Here is a 24,959-nt window from a genome sequence, read left to right on the forward strand (position 1 = left end):
CAATGCTGAGCCCATCAGGATCAAATTCCAGGATGTGGGCACAGTTAGCCTGCAATACTGCCAGAGCTGTAAGTTTTGGGAGAATCCACCAGGAAAGTAGCTAGGCCTTGTTTGGATCTCCATTATATTTATACTGTATTTAAACTCCATTTCAACTCCTGCCAGAGCTGCTGGGACATGCTATATTGCATCAACTGCTGCCAGAGCTGTAAGTTTTGGGAGAATCCACCAGGAAAGTAGCGGTCCGCGCACCTAACGGCGCGTGAATTATATAACTAAAAACCATAAACAGCAGCAGTACATTCAGGGCAAGTGTGTCTGAGATCCCCTGTATCTAAGAATGTCTGGCTTAGTTCAGTGCAGTACTCTTTTCAAACTTGGAAACTTGGAAACTGTCATATCTGTAAACAAATCACTAGCCTACAAGGACAGATCATTTACCTAGGGTCTGTAATCCGTGCTCTTTGGGCAGAAATTAGATGTCCAGTTCAGCCCCTCTACTCTAGTAAGCCTCCATGCTATCAGCCCCTTTACCACAAAGATCCTGCAGGAGAAGGGCAGTGTGGACAACCGTGGGTTCTGTCAGGGTGAGAGCTGTGAACCATAAACACCAAGCTTTCGCTATGTCCCTGCACAACAGTTACAGTGCCCTTGCTGACCTTAATAGGGATATTAAGGAGACAGGTAAAGGTATTTGTGAAGATAACTCAAATAAGCAGGGGATTGTGGTCCGAGATGAAGAACTAGATTTAGACAGGGATTAGTGTGAATCAGGTATTGCACATCAGTCATGCAAGAACAGAAAGGCACCCAAAAAGAGAAGCTACCTTCTGGTAGGTGATTCAGTTATAAGGGATGTAAATTTAGGAAAGGACACAGAGGCTTCGAAAGAGGTCAGGTGTCTTCCAGGTGCTACTGCCAGTAGGGACAAGAAGCGTATTTCTAAAATAATCAAGAATGGCAGCAAGGACTGTGATGTGGAGGCTATTGTACATCTTGGCACTAACGATCTGTCCCAAAAAGATGTACTCTCTGTGCAGAATGATTTCCAGAGCTTGGGGAAGGAACTTAACAGAATAGGCTGTAGGCTTACTTTCTCAGAGGTTTTACCAGTGTATAAGGAGTCAGCTAACTAAGGTATGTAGGAAGCACATCACAATAATAATGGGGGACTTTAACTACCCTGACATCAACTGGGAGACAAACTCCGCACCAAGTGGAAGATCAAACAGGTTCCTGGCAAACCTAGCAGACAACTTTGTCTCCCAAAAAGTAGAGAAGGGAACTAGGGGGTTAGCCATTTTGGATCTAATTCTCACTAACAGAGATGAAATGATAGAAGGTGTTGAAGCCATAGGAACCCTGGGAGGAAGTGATCATGCAATATTAGAATTCAACATTATAGAAGCACAAGCAATAGAACACAGTCAAACTAGAGTCTTGGACTTCAAGAGAGCTAATTTCAATAAACTTAGAGAGGGCTTGGGAAGGATTCCATGGATGAGAATCCTCAAGGGGAAAACAACTCAAGAAGCTTGGGAAATTTTGAAAAATGAGATAATAAAAGCACAGTCTAGCACAATACCAACAAAGAGGAAAAATAACAGCTCTCAAAAGAAACCAGCATGGCTGCATAAAGAACTCTCTGACAAATTGAAAGATAAAAAGGACAAGTATAGAAAGTGGAAAGAGGGGAACATAACTAAGTCAGAATATCAGCAAATAGCCCGAGCCTGCAAAGATGAAGTGAAGAAAGCCAAGGCTCAAAATGAACTAAGGCTTGCGACCAAAGTCAAAAATAACAAAAAAAGCTTCTTTCAACATGTAAAAAACAAGAAAAAAGTGAAGGAAATTATTGGTCCATTAGTGGGTGGAAGTGGCAAGAAGGTGACAAGCAACAGGGAGAAAGCAGAACTATTTAACTCGTTTTTTGCATCTGTCTTTACACAAAGGGAAAAAACAGACCAACCTATCAAAAATAGTGCCATAAAAAACAAAATAGAAACACAAGTTAAGATAGGCAAGAAAATGGTAAGTGAGCACCTGTCCAGCCTGGATGAGTTCAAATCGCCAGGACCAGATGGATTACACCCCAAGGTTCTCAAGGAACGGGCAGATGTGATATCGGAACCACTGAACTATATTTTTCAAAGATCCTGGAACACAGGGGAACAACCAGAGGACTGGAAAAGACCTGATGTAGTTCCCATCCTCAAAAAAGGAAAAAAAAAAAAAGGATCCAGGAAATTACAGACGTATCAGCCTGACCTCAATACCTGGGAAGATCCTGGAAAAGATAATCAAACAACAAATCAATGAACACCTAGAGGCAAACAAAGTCATTAATAAAAGCCAACATGGGTTTGTCAAAAATAGATCATGCCAGACAAATCTTATTGCATTCTTTGACCAAGTGACAAAATTAGTGGATCAGAGGAATGCTGTGGACATAATTTACTTGGACTTCAGTAAAGCATTTGATAAAGTAGATCACAACCTACTACTTGATAAGATAGAAAAATGTGAGGTAGACAGAATCACCACCAGATGGATCCGTAGCTGGCTGACCGGCCGTACTCAGCGAGTGGTCCTCAATGGAACTGCATTTATATGGAGGGAAGTGTGTAGTGGGGTGCCCCAGGGCTCTGTTCTTGGCCCAGTGCTCTTCAACATCTTCATCAACGATTTGGATGAAGGGATAGATGGGGAACTCATCAAATTTGCAGACGACACCAAGCTGGCAGGAATAGCCAACACTCCAGAAGACAGGCTTCAGATACAGAAGGATCTGGACAGACTTGAACAATGGGCACTAACTAACAAAATGAAATTCAATGGTGAAAAAAGCAAGGTTCTACATTTAGGCAAGAAAAACCAAATGCACAAGTACAGCAGAGGTGGCACCATGCTCAATAGTAGTAACTGTGAGAGGGACCTCGGAGTCCTAGTAGACAATCACCTAAATATGAGCCAGCAGTGTGCTGCAGCTGCCAAAAAGGCCAACACAGTGCTAGGCTGCATTAAAAGAGGGATAGAATCAAGATCACGTGAAGTATTAATACCACTCTTCAATGCCTTGGTAAGGCCACACTTGGAATACTGCATCCAGTTTTGGTCACCACGATGTAAAAAAGATGTTGAGACTCTAAAAAGAGTACAGAGAAGAGCAACAAAGATGATTAGGGGACTGGAGGCTAAAACATATAAGGAACGGTTGCTAGAATTGGGTATGTCTAGTTTAACGAAGAGAAGGACAAGTGGGGACATGATAGCAGTATTCCAATATCTCAGGGGCTGCCATAAAGAAGAGGCAATTAAGCTATTTTCCAAAGCACCTGAAGGCAGGACAAGAAGCAACGGGTGGAAATAATCAAGGAGAGAAGCAACCTAGAACTAAGGAGAAACTTCCTGACAGTGAGAACAATTAATCAGTGGAATAGCTTGCCTCCAGAAGCAGTAAATGCTCCAACACTGGAAGTTTTTAAGAAGAGACTGGACAGCCATTTGTCTGAAATGGTGTAGGGTTTCCTGCCTGAGCAGGGGATTGGACTAGATGACCTCCAAGGTCCCTTCCAACTTTACTACTATTATTAGCCTGCAATACTGCCTTCTAACCAATGCACCACCAGGGCTTATACCATATAATTCACACCATTAGAGTATGAGTTAGCAGAAATATTTGAAGTTTTTTTAACTATTGCATGGAACTTCATGTCAGGTCTCCTTCTGGGTTCCCTGCCATTCTGTTGGAGGGGGGAGCGGGAGGGGGAGGCTCCGGGGAGCATTCTTTTCATGCTTTCTCTTCTGCTGTAACCGTAGGGAGATTGTCTTTGGAGATGGGATGGACTCCCTCCCAGCCGGTTCCAGCCTTATTCCAAGGTCGCTGTGCCCTGAGGATGACCTGTTATCTGTCCTGTACCTCAGCACTCTCAAAGCAACCTTGCAGCAATGTATTGGCTGCTGGTGGACTGGTTAGCGGGTTGGGTTTTGGAATGGGAAGAATAGCTTGGTGATTTGCGCGGGATCGTTAGATTCAACCTGACCTTATTGCAACCACTATCTCTCAGGAAAGTTCTTTAGATTAAATACATGGTGTCAAGAGTCATTCTTTCCTGAGAGGGCCAACTGCAGCAGGTGTTTACATTAGGCAGAATTTGCAATAGTGGTCAACTCAGAGAAGCACTTATCTGTACCATGGGGAGTGTGCAAGGAATGTTTGCACAAGGTAATGACCAGAAGGAAGTGAAGTGCTGGGGAGAAGCCTCTACCAAGTCTTACCCTGGGGCAGACCTCAGCAGGTGGACAGAGGATACAGATTCGATACCCCACTCAAAGAAGAGGAATTTTTCAACAACCACAGAACCTTTTTGGAAAAAGGCGAATCCGAACCCAAGAAACAAGGGGAAGTGAGTGTTGTAGGAGTGCCTAAACAAATGGAGGAGGAAGAAATTAAAAAGACCCATTTAGAGGAAGGAGCAAGACTGAGAGACCAGAGGCAGATAAGCTCCCCTAGAAGATTGAGGTCCAGATATAATTGAAGTCATGGAGGAGGTTGGAATCTTTTCAATAAATATAAATGGTTTGAATTCTCCTTCAAAGAGAAAAAAAAACTTTTACTAGACTACAAATGTTAAAAATGGACATAACTTGTCTCCAAGAGACACATATCAAGAGACAACACTCTAGAATCTTAGAACAACCAAAACTGGGTAAGCTTTACTTCTCCCTGGCACTTCAAAAGAAAAGAGTATAGCTTTTTATATAAAAGAAAAGATTAATCCCAAACAATATGTAGATGAAGAAGGCAGAATATTAATGGTGGAAATTACGTGGAATCAAAAACAGATATTGATGGTTGCAATATATGCACCCAATGATAAGCAAGACCAATTTTATCATCAATTACATAATAAAATAGTGCACTTTTATATACTGGGAGACTTTAATGCAGTAGTTGATACAACTCGGGACTATAAAAGTCATAAACAAGGCAAAAAAGGGGGAAACATTTTACCTAAGACCTTTTTTTTTTTATTGAAAATTTTTAAATTTTACAAAACAATACAGTTCCCTTCCCCAAGCCCCCCCAACCCTCCCATACCCTCCCCCGACCTTCCCAGAGCTGAATACAGGCTTAATTAAAGTTTTTCAAAAAATCTTAAAACAGATATAAACCATTAACAAATCAAAATACATTGATTAAACAAATTGTGAAATAGTTAACAATAATATATATATAAAAAGACAAAAATACAAGAAAATACAAGAAAATAGGAAGAAAGAGAAAAGAAAAAAGAAAAAAAGAAAGTAAAAAAAGAAAAAAAATCTATAAAATATCTTAAATTTTAAATATAAGTTATTGAAAAGCTAAATAATATTTTTTATATCCAACTTGTGTTGTATGAAGTCTATCCATTTTTTCCATACCAAAAAATACTTCTCTTGCGATTGGTCTTTTAAAAAAGCCGAAATCTTTGCCATTTCCGCCAAATAAGAAACTTTAAAAAACCACTCTTGCAAAGTAGGCAAAGATTCCTTCTTCCAACATTGGCCTACTAACAACCTTGCCGCTGTAATTAAATTTAACATTAGTATAGTCTCTTTAGTATCACAATCAGAAACAATACCTAACAAAAACAATTGTGGGGTAAATTTTACCCTTCTTCTAAAAATTCTTTGGATATTCCACCATATCTTAATCCCAAAAGCTTTTATATTTTTACATGACCACCAGATATGATAATAAGTAGCATCCAAACATCCACATCTCCAACATTTAGGCTGTAAGTCAGGATACATACGAGACATTTTTTGTGGATCAAGGTGCCATCTATAAAACATTTTGTAAAAATTTTCCCTTAAATTTTGGGCTTGTGTAAATTTAACATTCCTCACCCAAATAATTTCCCAGGTATCTAATAGAACCGGTTCATCAAAATTTTGTGCCCATTTAACCATACATTCTTTAATTAATTCTGCTTCTGAATCCAGTTCTACTAACACCCCATAGATTCTCTTAATATGGGTTCGTCTTTGATCTTTTATTTGTTTTAATAAATTCTCATCTTCTCTAAACAAACCCACATTACGATCTATCTTCCACCTCTCCACTATTTGTCTATAATGAAACCATGAGTAAATAATATTTTCTTGTGTTAAATCTTCCAAAGATTTTAGTTGCCAATTTTTACCATCCCATCTAAATAATTGTACATAAAAAACGCTATCCATCTTAACTCCTCTCCTTATCCCTTCTATCGCATGCCCCGGTATAGCCCATAGTGGAATTTTAAAATCACTTCTATAATATTTCCTCCAAACCCAAAGTAAAGAAATCCTTATAATATGAGATTTAAAGACCCTATCAACCTTTTTATTAAAAATTAAATAGGCATGCCATCCAAAAAGTAAATCCCAACCCTCCAAGAGGAGTATTTCTACATTTGTTAAATTAACCCAATTGATGTTAAAACCACAGCATCATAATACAATTTCAAATTCGGTACCTTGAGTCCACCTCTCTCACGAATATCTTGTATAATTTTAAGTTTTACTCTTGGTTTTTTCCCTGCCCAGATAAATTTGTTAATACCTTTCTGCCATTCATCTAAATTAACCTCATTCTTTAAAATAGGTATCATTTGAAATAAAAAAAGAAACTTTGGCAAAACATTCATTTTAATCACCGCAATTCTTCCCAAAAGAGATAACTGCAACTTCCCCCAATTTTCCAAATCTCTTTGTATATTGACCCACAGCTTTCATAATTATTTTTGTACAATTTTGCATTAGAAACAGATAAAATAACCCCCAAATATTTTACCTTGTTAACAACCTCAAAATCTGTCAAATTAACCAAAATCTGCTTATCCAAATTAGTCATATTTTTAGGCAATATTTTGGTCTTATTGTTATTAATTTTAAAACCCGAAACCTGTCCATACTGATGTATCAATTGTAATAACTCTATTACAGAATAAGTAGGTTGAGATAAGGTAACCACCAAGTCATCTGCGAAAGCCCTTAATTTATATTCTTTTTTATTAACTTCTATTCCTTTTATTTGCTGTGATTCTCGAATTTTAATCAACAATATTTCCAAGGTTAAGACAAACAGCAATGGTGACAATGGACAACCCTGTCTAGTCCCCATTAACTATAAGTTGTGCCATTTGCTTTTGATAAATAGCACCAAGAGCTTGTAAAATTTTTTCTCCAAAGTTAATTTTATAAACAGTTACATCAAAAAATAACTTTGCTTGATTATAGATCAGTGGTATTAATGGGTGATTGGAATGGTGTCTTAGATACACTAAGGGATAAGAAAGGTTCCTCTCCTTTTCTTAAACAAGCAAGGCTACCTAAAGCCTTTTTTGATATGAAAGAAGACTGGGAATTAAGGGATTATTGGCGGGAACGTAACCAAGAGGAGAGAGACTTTACTTTTTTTTCTGATAGACACCAATCTTTTTCAAGAATTGACTTTTTCTTGATTACCACGGACTTGTATAATAAAGTAAAGAATGTAAAGATTTTTCCTAGATCACTGACGGATCATAGTCCAGTTTGGATGGAGCTGATTCAAGAGAAAGAGGAAAGAAGATCCTGGAGAGTTAATGAAAATTTGTTTAGACAAGAAAAGAATGTTCAAAAACTAAAGGAGTGTTTAAAGGACTATTTTGCTTTGAATATGTATAAGGGGACTTCAATGTCAATGGTATGGGATGCAGGTAAAGCATTTATGCGCGGTGTTTTGATAAAAATGAATAATTTTTATAAGCGAAATCAGATTCAGAAACGTAGAGAACTTGAAGATGAAATTAAATTAAAAGAAAGGGCTTTGATTTTAAATCCTTCTGATGAGAGTATTAAAGAATCTGTAAAGTTATTAAGGTCACAATTTAATATGTTGATAGCAGACCAAGCTGCAACCAACTTATTATTTATGAAACAAAATACATTTTGTAATGCCAATAAGCCTGGGAGATGGTTGGCTTATCAATTAAGAAAGAAACAGAGACAAAGAATAATAGAGAAAATAAACTATAAGGGTAAATTAGTTTCTCAGAAGGAATTGATTAAAAAATCTTTTTTGGATTATTATCAAAACCTATATAAATCTACTAATATACAAATGCTAGATATAAATAAATATTTAGCTGAGGCAAGTTTTCCTAAACTGACTGAGGATCAGAAATATGAAATTAATGGTTTAATTACTAAGGAGGAAATTACCTCAGCAATTCAACAATTGAAATTAGGGAAAGCACCGGGTACGGATGGGTTAACAGCTGTTTATTACAAAGTTCTAATAGAGGAGATGATCCAACCATTACATGATCTTTTTAATGGTATTTTACAGGGTTTAGAGATTCCTCCTTCATGGCGTAGTGCTTTTATATCATTGATTCCAAAGGAGGATCAAGATCTTACCCTACCAAAAAATTACAGGCCTATATCTCTTTTAAATGTGGATTATAAGATATTTGTAAAAATTTTGGTAAATAGGCTTATGAGGGTGGTGCATCATCTTGTGCATAAAGATCAATCAGGATTTATAACAGGAAGGTATATGAAAAATAATGTCAGACAAATTATTAATTTACTAGAATATTTAGACAAGAACAACCAAGTTCCTGCAGGGCTCATATTTTTAGATGCTGAAAAAGCATTTGATCAATTGAATTGGCATTTTATGTTAAGAGTAATGGAAGAAATGAATTTTGGTGAAAAGATATTACAAGCCCTTATGGTAATATATCAAAAACAAACGGCACAACTTATTGTTAATGGAGGTTTGTCGGAGGTTTTTACAATAGAGAAAGGTACTAGACAGGGGTGTCCTTTATCGCCATTGTTGTTTGTTTTAACATTGGAAATATTATTGATCAAAATTCGAGAGTCTCAGGAAATTAAAGGAATATATGTTAATAAAAAAGAATATAAGTTGAGAGCTTTTGCGGATGACTTGGTTGTTACTTTGTCGCAACCTGATTATTCTGTAGTAAACTTATTACAGTTGATTCATTATTATGGTTTGGTCTCGGGTTTTAAGATTAACGTAAATAAGACTAAAATTTTACTTAAAAATATGTCGAGTCAGGAGAAGCAGATTTTGGTCAACGTGACGGGTTTTGAGATTGTTAATAAGGTAAAATATTTGGGGGTGATGCTGTCTGTTTCTAATGCAAAATTATTCAAATCTCTTTGTATATTGACCCACAGCTTTCATAATTATTTTTGTACAATTTTGCATTAGAAACAGATAAAATAACCCCCAAATATTTTACCTTGTTAACAACCTCAAAATCTGTCAAATTAACCAAAATCTGCTTATCCAAATTAGTCATATTTTTAGGCAATATTTTGGTCTTATTGTTATTAATTTTAAAACCCGAAACCTGTCCATACTGATGTATCAATTGTAATAACTCTATTACAGAATAAGTAGGTTGAGATAAGGTAACCACCAAGTCATCTGCGAAAGCCCTTAATTTATATTCTTTTTTATTAACTTCTATTCCTTTTATTTGCTGTGATTCTCGAATTTTAATCAACAATATTTCCAAGGTTAAGACAAACAGCAATGGTGACAATGGACAACCCTGTCTAGTCCCCATTAACTATAAGTTGTGCCATTTGCTTTTGATAAATAGCACCAAGAGCTTGTAAAATTTTTTCTCCAAAGTTAATTTTCTCAATTAATCTTAACATAAATTGCCAATTCAGCTGATCAAAAGCTTTTTCAGCATCTAAAAATATCAATCCTGCAGAAACTTAATTATTTTTATCTAAATATTCTAATAAATTAATAATTTGTCTAACATTATTCTTCATGTACCTTCCAGTTATAAAACCCGTTTGATCCGTATGTATTACATGATACAAAACCCTCATAAGCCTGTTAGCTAAAATTTTTGAAAAAATCTTGTAGTCTACATTTAAAAGAGATATAGGTCTATAATTCTTTGGTAAAGTAAGATCTTGATCTTCTTTTGGAATCAAAACCTAAGACCTTTTTAAAAATGAAAGAAGAACTGTCCATTCAAGATATATGGAGAGATGAACCCAGGAAAATCACAATATACCTTCTATTAAATAGGCACAAATAGCCCTCCCCAGTACAAACTTGTTAAAAATGAAAGGGGAGGACAAGCCTAAACCTAGTCAACCGCTAAAATGGACAATGGAATGTCAAGCCACTTTTGAGAAGCTCAAGCGCCATTTCACAACTGAACTAGCTCGGTGCTTTGCGTGGGATCATTAGATTCCATCTGACCTTACTGCAACCACTATCTCTCAGTAAAAGCTGTTTTGATGAACCATATGGTGTCAAGAGTTGTGCTTTCCTGAGATGGCCAGCTGGGGCAGGTCTTTACACTTCTGTTGGGCATCTATCTCAGAGCTGCAGGTTAAAACAGGCAAAAAAATGTACAGGAAGTTTACGAAGATAAGTAATCAAGAATCCAGTTGCACAAAGGAGTGTTTAAGCCTAAAAGGCCCAGTTTCTCTACTAGATGCTGGGGAATGATTGTGTTAAACGCCGAACTGAAGTCAACAAACAGCAAACGCACATGAATCTCCCTTTCATAAGCTTCCATCCATTACTTCTTATCCTGCCTTCAGATGCTTTGGAGAATAGGTTGGCCCCCTTCTTCTCTGTGACAGACCCTCAAGTATTGGAAAATGTCTTCATTTTTAAATACATTTTTTAAATGCTCTGGTTTAATTCTTAACCAATTTAAAAAGATGTTTATTCTATCCCTCTGTTTATACAACCAAGGATTGTATTATTTTTTTGGCTGCTGCACACACTGCTGACTCATATTTAAGTGATTGTGTCAAGCCCTCCAGGCTCGACATGGACAGGTGGGAGGGAGGGCAAGGATGGCACGTAGGGCAGAGGACGACGGAGGTAACCAGCACCAGCAAGACCAACCGCCTCCAGCCAGTCAGAACCTTTGGCCGCCGAACAGCTGATACGCAGCCACATGCCAGCTGATAGTCCCGGTGGTGTTCCTCAGCCCACTAAACAGCTGACGGGCTGTCACATCACTGGGCGGCTGGGGAGCTGCCATTAGAGCTGTGCCGTCCTATTGACAAGACGCTTACCGGACTGTTCGCAAGGCAGGCAGAGGGTGTGATCTGCAGCTGGTTAGGAGCTGAGGACAAGGTCTGAAGCTGGCTGGGATGCGGCCATGGAAAGCTGAGGCGGAAAGGCTGTTGGGCGTTGTCAACAGCCATTTGAGGTTGGATGGCCAGATGCTAGTTAGATGGGTTAGGGCGGGGTGTGTGTATATATAGCGCTGGGAGGTGGTTGCTCCCAGCGCAGACTTTGAAAGCGGTGTATCTTTGAACTGCATGCCGAGGATTCCTCTCAGTAAATTGAAAACCACCTGTGAACTGCTCGACTCTGAGTCTTCCTTGCCAGGGGTGAGGTAGGATCTTTGACAGGAAGTCCGTGCTACTTTATTTTATTTTATTTTATTTTTAAAATTTATAAGCCGCCCCACTCCCGAAGGACTCTGGGTGGCTAACAATAAAAAACACATAAAACATAACAAAACAACAATACAAAAACAATCATCCAGGGGTAAGGTTTTATAAACCACAGGCCTGCCGAAAAAGCCAGGTCTTAAGTAGCTTATGGAAGACCAACAGGGTGGGAGCGGTCCTAATTTCCGGGGGGAGCTGATTCCAAAGTGTGGGTGCCATCACAGAGAAGGCCCTCCTCCGCGGCCCCGCCAAATGGCACTGCTTGGCCGACGGGGCCTGAAGGAGGCCCAGCCTGTGGGATCTAACCAGACGTAGGGAACTATGAGGTAGTAGGTGGTCTCGCAAATAGCCTGGCCCTGAGCCATATAGAGCTTTAAAGATAATGGCCAACACCTTGAATTGGACCCAGAGACCAATAGGCAACCAGTGCAGCTCACGGAGGATAGGTGTAACGTGGGTGTATCGAGGAGCACCCACTATCACTCGCGCGGCTGCATTTTGGACCAACTGTAATCTCGGAATACTTTTCAAGGGTAGCCCCATGTAGAGCGCGTTGCAGTAGTCCAAACGTGAGGTGACAAGAGCGTGAGTGACTGTAAGGAGAGCCTCCCGGTCCAGGTAGGGTCGCAACTGGTGCAACAGGCGAACTTGTGCAAAGGTCCTCCCAGCCACAGCCGTCAATTGATGTTCCAAATTCAGCTGTGGATCAAGGAGGACACCCAAGTTGCGAACCCGCTCCGAAGGGGGTATATTTTCCCCCGCAAGAGTCAACACTGGACAGTCGACATGATCCTTGGGAGGCAACATCCAAAGCCACTCGGTCTTGTCAGGATTGAGCCTGAGTCTGTTAACCCCCATCCAGACCCTCACGGCTTCGAGGCAACGGCCCATCACATCGGCCGCTTCACTGAGAGAGCTCGGGGAGGAGATATATAACTGGGTATCATCAGCATACTGATGAAACCTCACCCCGTGCTGTCTGATGATCTCACCCAGCGGCTTCATATAAATGTTAAATAGGATGGGAGAGAGGACCGACCCCTGTGGCATGCTGCATTCAAGGGGCCTCGGGGTTGACCTCTGCCCTCCCACCAATACCGATTGCGACCGGCCAGAGAGGTAGGAGGAGAACCACCGTAAAACGGTGCCTCCCACTCCCACCCCTTCGAGTCGTCGCAAAAGGATACCATGATCGATGGTATCAAAAGCTGCTGAGAGGTCAAGTAGCACCAAGACAGAGGAATAACCTCTGTCTCGGGCCCGCCAGAGATCATCCATCAGCGTGACCAAAGCGGTTTCTGTGCTGAAGCTGGGCTGAAGCCAGATTGAAAAGGGTCTAGATAATCCGCTTCATCCAGAGACCGTCAGAGCTGGAGTACTTGTTTACTCTTTCTGCACCCCTCTTTCTCTGTGTTTGCACCCAGCGTTTGCCATGGACGAGCAGGTTTGCTTGTCTGCTCTTGGGGTTATGGCTGAGGGTACTTAGGAGACGGTGCCTACAGGAAGCAATTTCAGCTGGAGTCCCTGAGCTAGCCCCTCAAGACACTGACCAGCCCATGGTGCATCCAAAAGTGGTGAAGCCGCGGCCAGCGGATCAGCCAGGTGATGTCCTGGGTAATCAAGGGTCTGCTCCAGGAGGGGACGGGCCTTCAAGGGAGTGGTGGCATAGTCCAGCCGCTACTGGCCCAGCATCTAGCCAGCCACTTATGCCAGGAGATGAGGGCCGGCCGGTATCCCAATGGAGGGAGAGACATGTCACCGAAGATGATGAGGAGGAGTGAAGTTACTCCATGGCCCCTGGGCAAACTACAATGGATATTTTATGGGAGCACTTCGGAGTGCTGGCTCCTAGGCCTCTGACGGACCCCATGCATGGTCCGGGGTGGGACATGGGTCCCTGGCCTCAGCCCTCCAAACAACATTTGGCGGAAACCCGGATTGGCTGGCATTATTCCTTAGCCAAACAATTGGTCTGTTGTGGTTCCGGCTAATGAAACATTCCAAAGAACTTCCAAGCATTTATTTTCCTAAAAGTCTTTTATTGTTACAAAATGTCAGCATAGGCACAACTGAGGCTGTGTTTGAGAGCATTAAGATGGAGTGCTTCTGGCAAATATAGCTTCCCTCTTTGTAAGCCAAGCCATCCCTGCATGTTAGGGACGCTTGATTATCTTTGAACCATTGGTCAGTGAGGAGCTCTCGTTTTATTTTCTTCACTCCAGGGTCATCAGGATTGGGGACCCTGAGAGGTGTAAGTTGAGCGACAGTTTGTGGATTGGAAATAATCTCCTCGTTAACCTGCTCTCGTTCGCTTTTGTACTGGGGTAACCGGGATAGCTCATCAGCTAGGAAGTTCTTTCCTCCTGGTATGTACTTTAGAGTGAAGTTGAAGCGGTTAAAGTACTGTGCCCACCGTACTTGCTTTGGTGACAATTTGCAGGGAGTTTTCAGTGCTTCTAGGTTTTTGTGATCTGTCCATACCTCAAATGGCACTTTGCTCCCTTCCAGATAGTGTCGCCAGTTTAATAATGTCCATCTAATCGTGAAGGCCTCTTTCTCCCAATTGCCCATCTCCGCTCACTCTCAGTAAATTTCTTAGAGGTGTAGGCGCAGGGTTGCAGGATCCCATTTTTGTTCTTTTGCAGTAACACAGCTCCAACTGCCACATCGCTGGCATCAGCTTGAATCACAAAGGGTTCCCCTGGGCAGGGGTGCTTTAGAACCGGTTCAGCAGCAAATAGTCTCTTTAAATTCTCAAAAGCTGTTTGACAGCTCATTGTCCATGCTAGTGGCTCGCCCAGCTGTGGCTTCCCTCCTCCTTTGCCTGTTTTGAGTAGTTCTGTAAGAGGTAGGACAATCTCGGCAAAAGAAGGGATGAATTGACGATAAAAGTTGACAAAACCCAGAAAGCTCTGGAGCTGTTTGCGAGTCCTTGGGGGCTGCCATTCGATTATAGTTTTCACCTTGGCTGGATCCATTTCAATACCCTCATTGGAAATTCGGTAGCCAAGATAGTCTAATTGGGTTTGGTGAAATTCACATTTTGACAATTTGACATAAAGCTTGGCGTTCAATAGTTTCTTTAACACTTCTCTCACTGGCTTTATGTGATCAGTCATATTCATGCTGTATATCAGGATATCATCAAGATACACCAAAACCCCTTTGTACAAGTGATCATATAGAATCTCATTAATCAATTGCATAAATACCGCTGGGGCCCTCTGTAGTCCAAATGGCATGACTTTGCACTGATAGCTCCCCATAGGACAGTTGAAGGCAGTTTCCCACTCATCTCCCTCTTTTATTCTCACCTGGTAGTATGCCTCTCTTAGGTCTAACTTAGTGAAGACACTCCCCTTAGCCAGATGGATCAATAAATCCTTTAGGAGGGGGAGGGGGTATTTATTTTCCACACTTACAGCATTGAGTCCCTTGTAGTCTATGCAGAGACGAAGAGACCCATCTTTTTTCTCTTTGAACAACACAGGGGCTCCCACGGAAGATTTGGCCCGTTTGATAAACCCCCTCGCTAGGTTTTTGTTCACGTATCGCTGCATCTCCTCCATTTCGAGGGGGGACATAGCATACATCCTCGGACATGGGAGTTTGGCTCCGGGCACCAGTTTGATGGAGCAGTCATTGGGTCTATGAGGGGGTAGGGCATCACATTCTTTTTCACTGAACACCTCCGCCAGGTCCCGTTATTCCTTGGGGATGACTGGTTCTTCTGGAGGCAATGAGGCTCACTCATTGGGTGGCCTAAGATGCCCAGTAACATCTGTTGAATCAATGGGGGGATCAGGCCCTATAGGTAGTCTCACAATTCTCATTCCTTTCTCCCACCAGATAAACGGCTTCCATTTGTCTAACCAGGCTAGTCCTAGGATCACCGCCTCAGTCATTTTTGGAGCCACCAGGAAATGAATAAACTCCCAGTGTGCACCTATTTCTAGGTGTAAAGGCTCAGTTAATTGTGTGATAAGAGTCCCTCCCATCAGGGAGCCATCAGCTTGCTCAATTCTCACCGGTTTGGAAAGCTGTTTTGCCCTTATGCCCATTTTCATGGCAAACGCCAGACTAATAATGCAGCGGGTGCATCCTGAATCAATTAGTATGTTCAAGTCTATTTGTGCCCCAGACTTAGGGATTATAAGTTTGGCGGCCAGTGAAAAAGGCAGGATTTGTCGACTCACCATTGGGTCATTTTCTCCTTCATCGTTGCTGTCAAAGAAGGGTAGAGCAGGGGCGGGTCCATCTGGAGTCTCGGCGTCCTCCTGTGTGTGGGGTGTAACCTGGGCGACAGGTTCCTGCATGAGTCGGTTGGATTTTTTTCTCGTTGGCCGCTGAGCAGGTTTCTTTCGCATTGCTGGTTCTGGCCTGCTCGGCAGTTGGGGGTAGGGGACTGGACAGGTGGCCGCTCGATGTCCTCCTTGTCCACACCAGAAACACTTGAAGGAAGGGGGTGTAGGTGGCCTGGGTCTCTCAGCTCTTGCAGTAGCCAAAGGCTTTTGTAGGGGTGATTGCTGTCCGGGTAGGTCTGGTTGCTGTTTGGGTTCATGTGGAGGAGGCTTCTTATAGCGAGAGAGCTTAACATCTAGCTTCACGGCCATCTGGTACCACTCCTGCAGCCGATCAGGTACTTCTCGATAGATGCAGGCCTGAGAGAGGTGATCGTCTAATCCCTCGATGAAGTAATGTATGAGGGACTGCTCAGGCCACCCCTCTATTTGACCTGCTATCTTGCGGAATTCTCGCACGTACTCCAGGGCAGGCCTCCCGGCTTGTTTTATTTTATGAATTTGTCCTGCTGCTTTGAGGCCAATGGATGGGTCCTCAAATCGTTCTCTCAGACTTAAAAGAAAGCGGTGGGGATCTTCCAATTCGGGGGCTTGCTCGCTATATAAATTGTTCAGCCATTCAGATGCTTCTCCCTCTAGGTTGGATGCAATGACATCGACCATGGCCCCTGGTTCCGGGTACAGATAGGCCCAGCGTTTCAAGTGAGAACGCACTTGATTGAGAAAAAAAATCAGCTTCTCTGGGTCCCCATCAAAGGTTGCATTGAAAGGTGGTGCGAACACAGGCTGCTGTGACCCCCACTGGGGCTGGTTCCATGGCTTCTGGGCCCTCTGCTGCTGGCCAGTGGGATTTGATGATGCCCCCTGCTGCTGTAGGCCTCCCAATGGTGGCTGCGCAAGTGGGGGTTGTAGTGGTCTTCTCTGTTGTTGGACTGCAGGGGGTGGTGACGCCCTCTGCTGCTGATGATCATTCGCCTGCTGGGGAAACCCATCTACCCATTGCTGCAGATGCCTACTGGAACTCCCCCTCACTTCAGGGTTGGGGTCTCTGGCCAGTGAAGGCAGGGTCTGACAGGCTTCCTGCTGGGCTCCCCACTGCTCTTGTGGCCCCCCAGTTGCTGTAGGCCCCAACCTGGTTGCAGATTTATGCCCAGGGGCTGCACGTTTGGGGGCTGTGGCCAACTTCCTTGCTGTGGCTGTTCTCCCAACAGCTGCTGATCTCCTGGCTTCTGTACCACCCCAAGGCATTGCAAGGCCTCTATTAGCTGTGATAAGTTCAGAGGACATGGATCAGCCACCTGCTGGGAAACCCAATCTCCCCATTGCTACAGAGGATTCAGACTGGGATTCTCTCTCTCAGGGCTGGAGTCCCTGGCAGGAACATTTGCAATGGAAGGGCTGTAGGTTTCACTTTGTAGGAACTGATTTCTGGTTCTCATTTCTGAGTTTTGAAATCTCTCCAATAACTCACTCATAACTGTGTTATCTGTCCATTCTGCTTTTGAAGTCTTTGCTCTCAGCTGGGAAATCTGCCAAATTCCTCTCTCACTTCCCCCCCCCCCCCGGGGAAACTGTTGCAGCCACAGGGCTGGCCTCAGACAATCTTTCTTTCTCCATAATGAGATCTTCCCCGAATCCTTGCCAGCTCCTCTCAAGCATAGAGAGAGTGGATGGGGCTCGGGACCCCATTGAAAAGAATGTGAGATCTAGCATGATGTTGTGGTTCCAGCTAATGAAACATTCCAAAGAACTTGTAGGCATTTATTTTCCTAAAAGTCTTTTATTGTTACAAAATGTCGGCACAGGCACAACTGATGGATGCTAGGATCTAAGTTCTCGTCCTCTGAGCAGTTAAATTATCAGCATGTTCCCTCCCTAAATTAGCCGTCATATCTCACATTACCCAATTAGTGTGAAGGTCAAATGTTTTCTTCCTCTTTCTTTCCCAGGCTTTACCCCCAACCCCACTTCTGCTCTGTATTAACCCCATAATTACCAGACAATTCTACATATTGTTAAAAGCAAGAATATACAATATTTGCAGCGTTGACATGGTCACCTAGATCATTATAGTCACCTTTATCCATTCCAGTGAGCTATGGTAGGGGCGGTCACAGCACCCCTGCATGGGGAGGCTGTGGAGTGGGTGGCTGATCTGCACAGCAATCATGCCCGAGAACTAACCACCGTTGGGTCATTTCTGGGAGCTCTGTGGGCCCGCTTTGAAAATGTATCTAGGGTTCAGCGTGTGGAGGGGGAACTGTTAGCAATCAAACAACGAGGCAGACCCGCAGCTGACTATGTCCGGAACTTTCGATGAGTAGCCAGTAAGCTGTGAATGTAGCCAGAATGCCTGTTAGTCCACTAGTTTTGGGTGGGTCTGTACTGACAACTATGACAGGCTTGTGTATACCACGGAGTCCCGAGCAGGCTGCCAGAGTGGTTCCGCGTGGTAATGGATCTGGACACAGGCCTCCAGGAATTCTGGCCTAGGGGCAATGGGTCCATAGGACCATGTAAGGTTATGGAAAGACCAAGAGCCCCAGGCCTAGAGACAAGCCCACCCACAGGGACGCCTCGCCCAACATTCAGGTGTTTCCGCTGTAACCAGCTGGGACACCATGCCGCAGAATGCCCTGTTCCAGCAACCCGAGGGAAGCCAGAGTCCCCTGCGAAAGCCACCCCTCGAAAGACTCCAGAAAGATCAAGGGCTGAGCAACAGGCTGAGGGGCCCATTCCCCGTGGAGAGCAGTTGAAGACTGAAGATGCTACCACTGTGACAGGACACCAATTGGTCATTTACGATTGTGATGCTGAAGACACGGAAGACCCAATGGTGAGTGAGCCTATCCACCCATTCACCATTTCCAAAAGTAGGAATTAGGGTGAGGAACCTGGTCAAACTAGTAAGGTTCAAACAAGTGGATGGTTCTCAGTTGGGAGGGGCCCCTGCCATGTTTGTTACAGAACCAGTACGGATGGAGATGGGAGAGCACTGGGAGGTCATCCGCTTCATAGTAGTCCCCTCAATGACGGAGGCCATGATATTGGGCCTAGTGTTGTTAGACAAGTGGGATCCGACAATCTGGTGGGAGGGGGGGTTACCGGAAGGTTTGGATAGGTGTTGGTCCCCGGCCTCCACCACATGAGCAAGTTCAAGTAGGCAGAGAGAGCCAGGAAGGGGGTGTGAGGGAGTATGTCACCTTTCTGCTGGAATATGCCGACCTCGCTGAGGTGTTCAATGAGCAGGAGAGTGACGTTTTGCCTCCTCATCATTTTTTTTTAAATTGAAAATTTTTATTTTTTAAAACATACAATAAAATTTTAGAATAGAGAACCCCCCCCCTTACCCTCCCTCCCACCCCCACCCCCCCTCCCTTCACTTCTCAGAGCAGAATACAGGGTTAGAAAAAAAAAAGAAAATTATAATGATTAAGAAAAAAGAAAAAAAAAAGAGAGAAAGAAAAAAAAATATCATAATTAACCTTTAACTCCATAACCTATAAAACAATTCTCTATAATATTTGATATTCATTCATAAAATAAATAAAACTTTTTAATTCCATACTTTTTCTGAATATAATCTATCCACCTTCCCCATACAGTAATATATCTTTCTTGTGTATGATCCTTTAAATAAGCAGAAATTTTTGCCATTTCTGCAAAACTAGATACTTTAAATATCCATTCTTCTAAAGTAGGCAAAGAATCTTTCTTCCAATATAAACCTACTAGTAACCTTGCTGCAGTTAATAAATTCAACATCAAAGTAGTTTCTTTTTCATTTAAGTCAACAAAAATACCAAGTAAAAATAGTTGAGGAGTAAACTTTATCTTTTTTCTAAAAATCTTTTGAATGTTCCACCAAATCATAATCCAAAAAGCCTTTACTTTTTTACAATTCCACCAAATATGAAAGTATGTCGCATCATTATTGCCACATCTCCAACATTTGGGCTGTATGTTGGAATACATACAAGATAATTTTTTAGGATCTAAATGCCATCTATAAAACATTTTATAAAAATTTTCTCTCAAATTTTGAGCTTGTGTAAATTTAACATTTCTTATCCAAATTATCTCCCATAAATCCAATGAGATCGGCTCCTGTATATTCTGAGCCCATTTAATCATACAATCTTTAACCAATTCTGTTTCCGAATCTAACTCTAATAAAACATTATATATTCTTTTTATATGAGCCGGACCTTGGTTTTTAATCTGAATAACCAATTGTCTATCTTCTAGTGTTATTCCCTCTTTCTTGTCTACAGTCCATCTATCCATTATTTGTAAATATTGAAACCATGACTGTAGAATATTTTGCTGCCTTAATACATCTAGGGATTTCAAATGCCAATTCGAACCAGAACAAATTAACAATTCTTTGTATGAAATTTTATCAAAATTTGTCCCCTTAGAGGTTCCCTCAATTGCATGTCTGGGAATCCCCCAGATAGGTATTTTATAATTTAATCTATAATAATACTTCTTCCAAACACGAAGTAAGGCATTCCTCAAAATATGTGATTTAAAAGTCCGATCAACTTTCTTATTAAAAATTAAATATGCATGCCAACCGTATATTAAATCCCAACCTTCCAAAAAAAGAATATCCATATTTGTTAAGTTAAGCCAATCACTTAACCAAGTTAGGGCGGCTGCATCATAATATAATTTCAAATTAGGTGCCTTAAGTCCCCCTCTTTCTCGAGCATCCTGTAATATCTTAAATTTAACCCTTGGTTTCTTCCCGGCCCATATAAAATTATTGATACCCTTTTGCCATTCCTCCAAATTTGCCTCTTTTTTAAGAATAGGTATCATCTGAAACAAAAAAAGAAACTTTGGTAGAACATTCATTTTTACAGCTGAAATTCTCCCCAACAATGACAATTGCAATTTTTTCCAATCTCTTAAATCCTTTTGGACTTTTGCCCATAGTGGTTCATAATTGTTCTTATACAATTTTCCATTTGAAGCAGTTAGATATACTCCCAAATATTTAACCTTTTTTACCATCTGAAAACCTGTGGCTTTAATCAAACTTTCACTTTCTTTAACTGACATATTCTTAGATAATATCTTAGTCTTATAATTATTAACTTTAAAACCAGAAACATTCCCATACTGTGTTATAAGTTCTAATAAACCATCAATCGCCTGATTCGGCTGTTCCAAAATTAAAACCAAATCATCCGCAAATGCCCGCAATTTATACTCATTCTTCCTTATCTTTACACCCTTAATTAACTTCGATTCCCGAATCTGAATCAATAAAATTTCCAATGTTAAAACAAATAACAATGGGGATAATGGACATCCTTGTCTTGTCCCTTTTTGAATATTAAAATTCTCAGTCAATCCCCCATTTACAACAATTTGTGCAGATTGCTGCTGATATATAGCTTTAAGTGCATGTAAAAAATTGTCCCCAAAATTCATTTTCTCTACCAAAGAAAATAAAAATTGCCAGTCCAATTGATCAAAAGCTTTTTCAGCGTCCAAAAAGATAAAAGCCACAGGAATCTGATTATTCTTATCCAAGTACTCAATTAAGTTAATAATTTGTCTAACATTATGTTTCATATATCTCCCTGTTATAAATCCTGCTTGATCACTATGAATCAAGTCTTTCATAACCTGCATTAATCTATTTGCCAAAATTTTTGTAAAGATCTTATAATCAACATTCAATAATGAAATTGGCCTATAATTCTTAGGCTCTGTAAGATCCTGATCTTCCTTCGGAATCAGTGATATAAATGCTCTTTTCCAAGAAGGAGGAATTTGCATACCCAATAAAATACTATTAAAGAGTTCCTTTAATGGCTCTATCATTTCTTCAGATAAGATCTTATAATACCTAGAAGTCAGTCCATCTGTTCCAGGAGACTTTCCAACCTTTAACTGCTTAATAGCTAAACCAATTTCCTCCACAGTAATTGAACTATTCATCCCATTTTGTTGTTCCTCTGAAAGTCTAGGAAAATGTACTGATTGTAAATATTTATCTGTATCCAAACCCATTATATTATCACTTGAATATAATTTTGTGTAAAAGTCCAAAAAGCTTTTTCTAATCAAATCTTGCTGAAAAACCTCAGTACCTTTATATTTTACTTTCTCTATAATTCTAGCTTTCTGTTTCTTTCGTAACTGATAAGCCAACCACCTCCCAGGCTTATTCGCATTGCAAAAAGTATTATGTCTCATGTACGACAGATTGGTAGCCACCTGATCTGCCATCAACATGTTAAATTGTTCCTTAAGCATCTTTATAGATACCTTTAAATTATTATCAGTAGGGTTAAGAACCAACTCTTGTTCTTTTGATTTGATCTCTTCTTCTATTTCTCTACGTCTTTGTGACCCTTTTTCCCTAAAAACTTTATTCAATTGAATCAAAATTCCCCTCATATATGCTTTACTAGCGTCCCACACCATAGACATCGATGTTCCCTTATTCATATTTATAGTAAAAAAGTCCTTTAAATGTTCTTTACACTTTTGTACGAACTCCTCCCGATTAAATAAGTTCTCATTCAATCTCCAGGATCTTCTATTCCCGTCTTCCGAATATAACTCCATCCACACCGGACTATGATCTGACAATGTTCTAGGAAAAATTTTCACCTTCCTCACTCTAGGGAGGAAGTCACTAGTAATAAAAAAAAATCAATCCTTGAAAATGACTGGTGTCTATCAGAATAAAAGGTAAAGTCTCTATCACTTGTATTCCTTTCTCGCCAAATATCAATAAGCTCCAGTTCTTCCTTCAAATCAAAGAAAGTCATAGGTAGTTTAGTTTGAATAAAAGTTTTAGAGGAACTTCTTTTGTCTATAGTTGGGTCTAAAACCCCATTCCAGTCACCCATCAAAATTACCGATTTATAATCCAACTGAGATATCTTGCCATGCAGCAACTTATAAAATTGTTTCTGTTGTTGATTGGGAGCATATAGTCCAACAATAAGAACCTTTCGGCCTTGTAATAATAATTCCACAAAAAGATATCTTCCTTCAGAATCAGCCTCAATTAGTTTAGCTGAAAAAGTTTTCTTCACATAAATTACCACTCCCCCTTTTTTCCCAGGGGCTGGAGCAGTAAAATGTGTGCCCAGAAGGGAATTTATCAAGAATTTAAAATCCTTTAAAGTTATATGAGTCTCCTGCAAACATATCAAATCATTATTATGTTGTTTCAAATAATGGAAAATCTTTCTTCGTTTCTGGGGCACGTTTAAGCCATTAACATTCCAGGTCAGGAACCTGACCATCTCCACCAGCCTGGAGCCTCTGGAGCATGGCCTGCAGATCTGCTGTCGAAGATCTTTTTGGTCTTGCCCCTCCCATAGGCTCTGTAACAACCAAACTTTCACCACTCTTCTGCAACTGCTCTTTTTCTTTACGTTTATGGGCAGCTCATGTCATCCTTTGCTCTTTTATGTCAGAATTCGGTGCAGCTTGTTCCATAACCATCATTGATGAGGCTCCTGCCATAAGAGACTCTTCCGTCATCCTTATTTGTGGAGGTGGTGACAATCTTGCTTTTAAGATAGACTGATAAAAATCTCTTGCTTTGGAAACAGTAGTTAATCTGTGACGTATCCCTTCATAATTTACTATTATTCCTCTTGGAATCTCCCATCTGAACTGAATTTGACGATGTTTCAACTCATCAGACAAGAAAGTAAAATCTTTTCTGGCTCTTAAAATTTTTGGAGGTATCTCTTTTAAAATTATCACGTCTTGATCAGCAATTTGAAACTTTTGTTTGTAAAAGGCCTGTATAATTTCATTACGGATAGATCTTCTAGAAAAATAAATAACCACATCTCTTGGTAGATTTCTCTGTCTAGCAACCCGTGAATTAACTCTAAAAATTTTTTCTATCTCATTCTCAATTATTTCAGGCCGCCAGCCAATATTAGGAGCAATATCTTTCACAATAAGCATCTTTAAGTCTTCCTGAGGGTTATCCCTCAGGCCTCTGATACGCAATGCGTGTTCCATCTCCCTATATTGTGAAATGATTTGTTCATCCTGTGTAATTTCTATCTTGTTCTCTACCTCCTGCATTCTAAATTCCATCCTTGATGCATTTTCAGTAATCTTTTCCATCTGGTCATCAATCCTTTCTATGTGCAGGGCTAAGCCCTGAAAGGCCAGAAGGATATGGTCTCTTACTTGTTTATTCTTTTTCTCCAATAATTCTTCTGTATTAGCCCTCTCTGAAATTATAAGATCTTTTACCTCCTCCTTAATATCCAAGGCATGCTGTTTTAAAGCATCTTGTAAATCATTAAGAGAAATTGCAGGAGGAGGAGGAGAAGGTGGAGGTGATTTTGGTTTCTGAGATGCAGGCTGAGGCATTGGAGAAGAAATAGGAACCTTAGGGGCGGGAGGCAGATGTTTTGAAGCCATTTTCTTAAGTTCCAAGAAGAAAGATTCTTATTGAAAAAAAAAAGGGCACAGTTCTTTTAAGTATTCTTAAAAAAAAGAGAGGAAAAAAATAGAGAAAAAAAAGAGGAAAGAATAAAAGCCAAATTCTTACTTCTGTATTTAAAAAGTTAATCTGTATCCAGGTTTTACTCTGTAATGCAAATCAGGCAAGAAAGATGATCGCCATTTTACTTTTCACTTTCCCTTTCTTCTAAAGGGAAAGTGAACAAAAGAAAAGGAAGAGGAAACTTGCTGAAGTTAAAGGCACCATCAAACTTGAGCACAGTCTCTCCTGGTCTGCTCCGTCTGCTTTCAAATACTCACAAGCAGCTGGAAAAAAAAGCAGATGTGGAAGCGGCAACTTGCTTCATCCCAAAAACTTCGGAATGAAGTCTCCCTGGAACGCGGAGTTGCTCAGGCTCCGAGGGAGCTCTACCCTCCGATCCCCAAAATAACAGGGATCCAGGGGAGCTCTTACCTCTACCTGAGAGCTCTCCTCCTCCCTTTTTCCCAGGGAGGAGATTCAAGCCGTGGGACAGCTGATTGTCAAAGTCCCGTGGCTTTTACACGCACCAGGAACGGGCGGCTTTGTAAAACGCCGCCATTCGTCATCGCTGGAACCACCGGAAGCCGCCTCCTCATCATTCAACTGATTGTGCTATCGATATCATGCTGGGTGCCAAACTCCCAAAGCCTCGAATGTACGCCATGACACCC

The 24,959-nt window shown here is 41.1% G+C and overlaps 1 protein-coding gene across 3 annotated transcripts in view; it reads right to left on the minus strand.

Annotated features, from left to right (window-relative positions):
* The window catches only part of LOC120314124 (gamma-aminobutyric acid receptor subunit alpha-4-like), a 116,627-nt gene that overhangs the window by 67,230 nt on the left and 24,438 nt on the right, over positions 1-24,959 (minus strand). The window lies entirely within an intron of this gene.

This window comes from Crotalus tigris, unplaced genomic scaffold (genome assembly GCF_016545835.1).
Source record: "Crotalus tigris isolate CLP2741 ecotype Arizona unplaced genomic scaffold, ASM1654583v1 scf7180000018833.132574, whole genome shotgun sequence".
Classification (NCBI taxonomy): domain Eukaryota; kingdom Metazoa; phylum Chordata; class Lepidosauria; order Squamata; family Viperidae; genus Crotalus; species Crotalus tigris.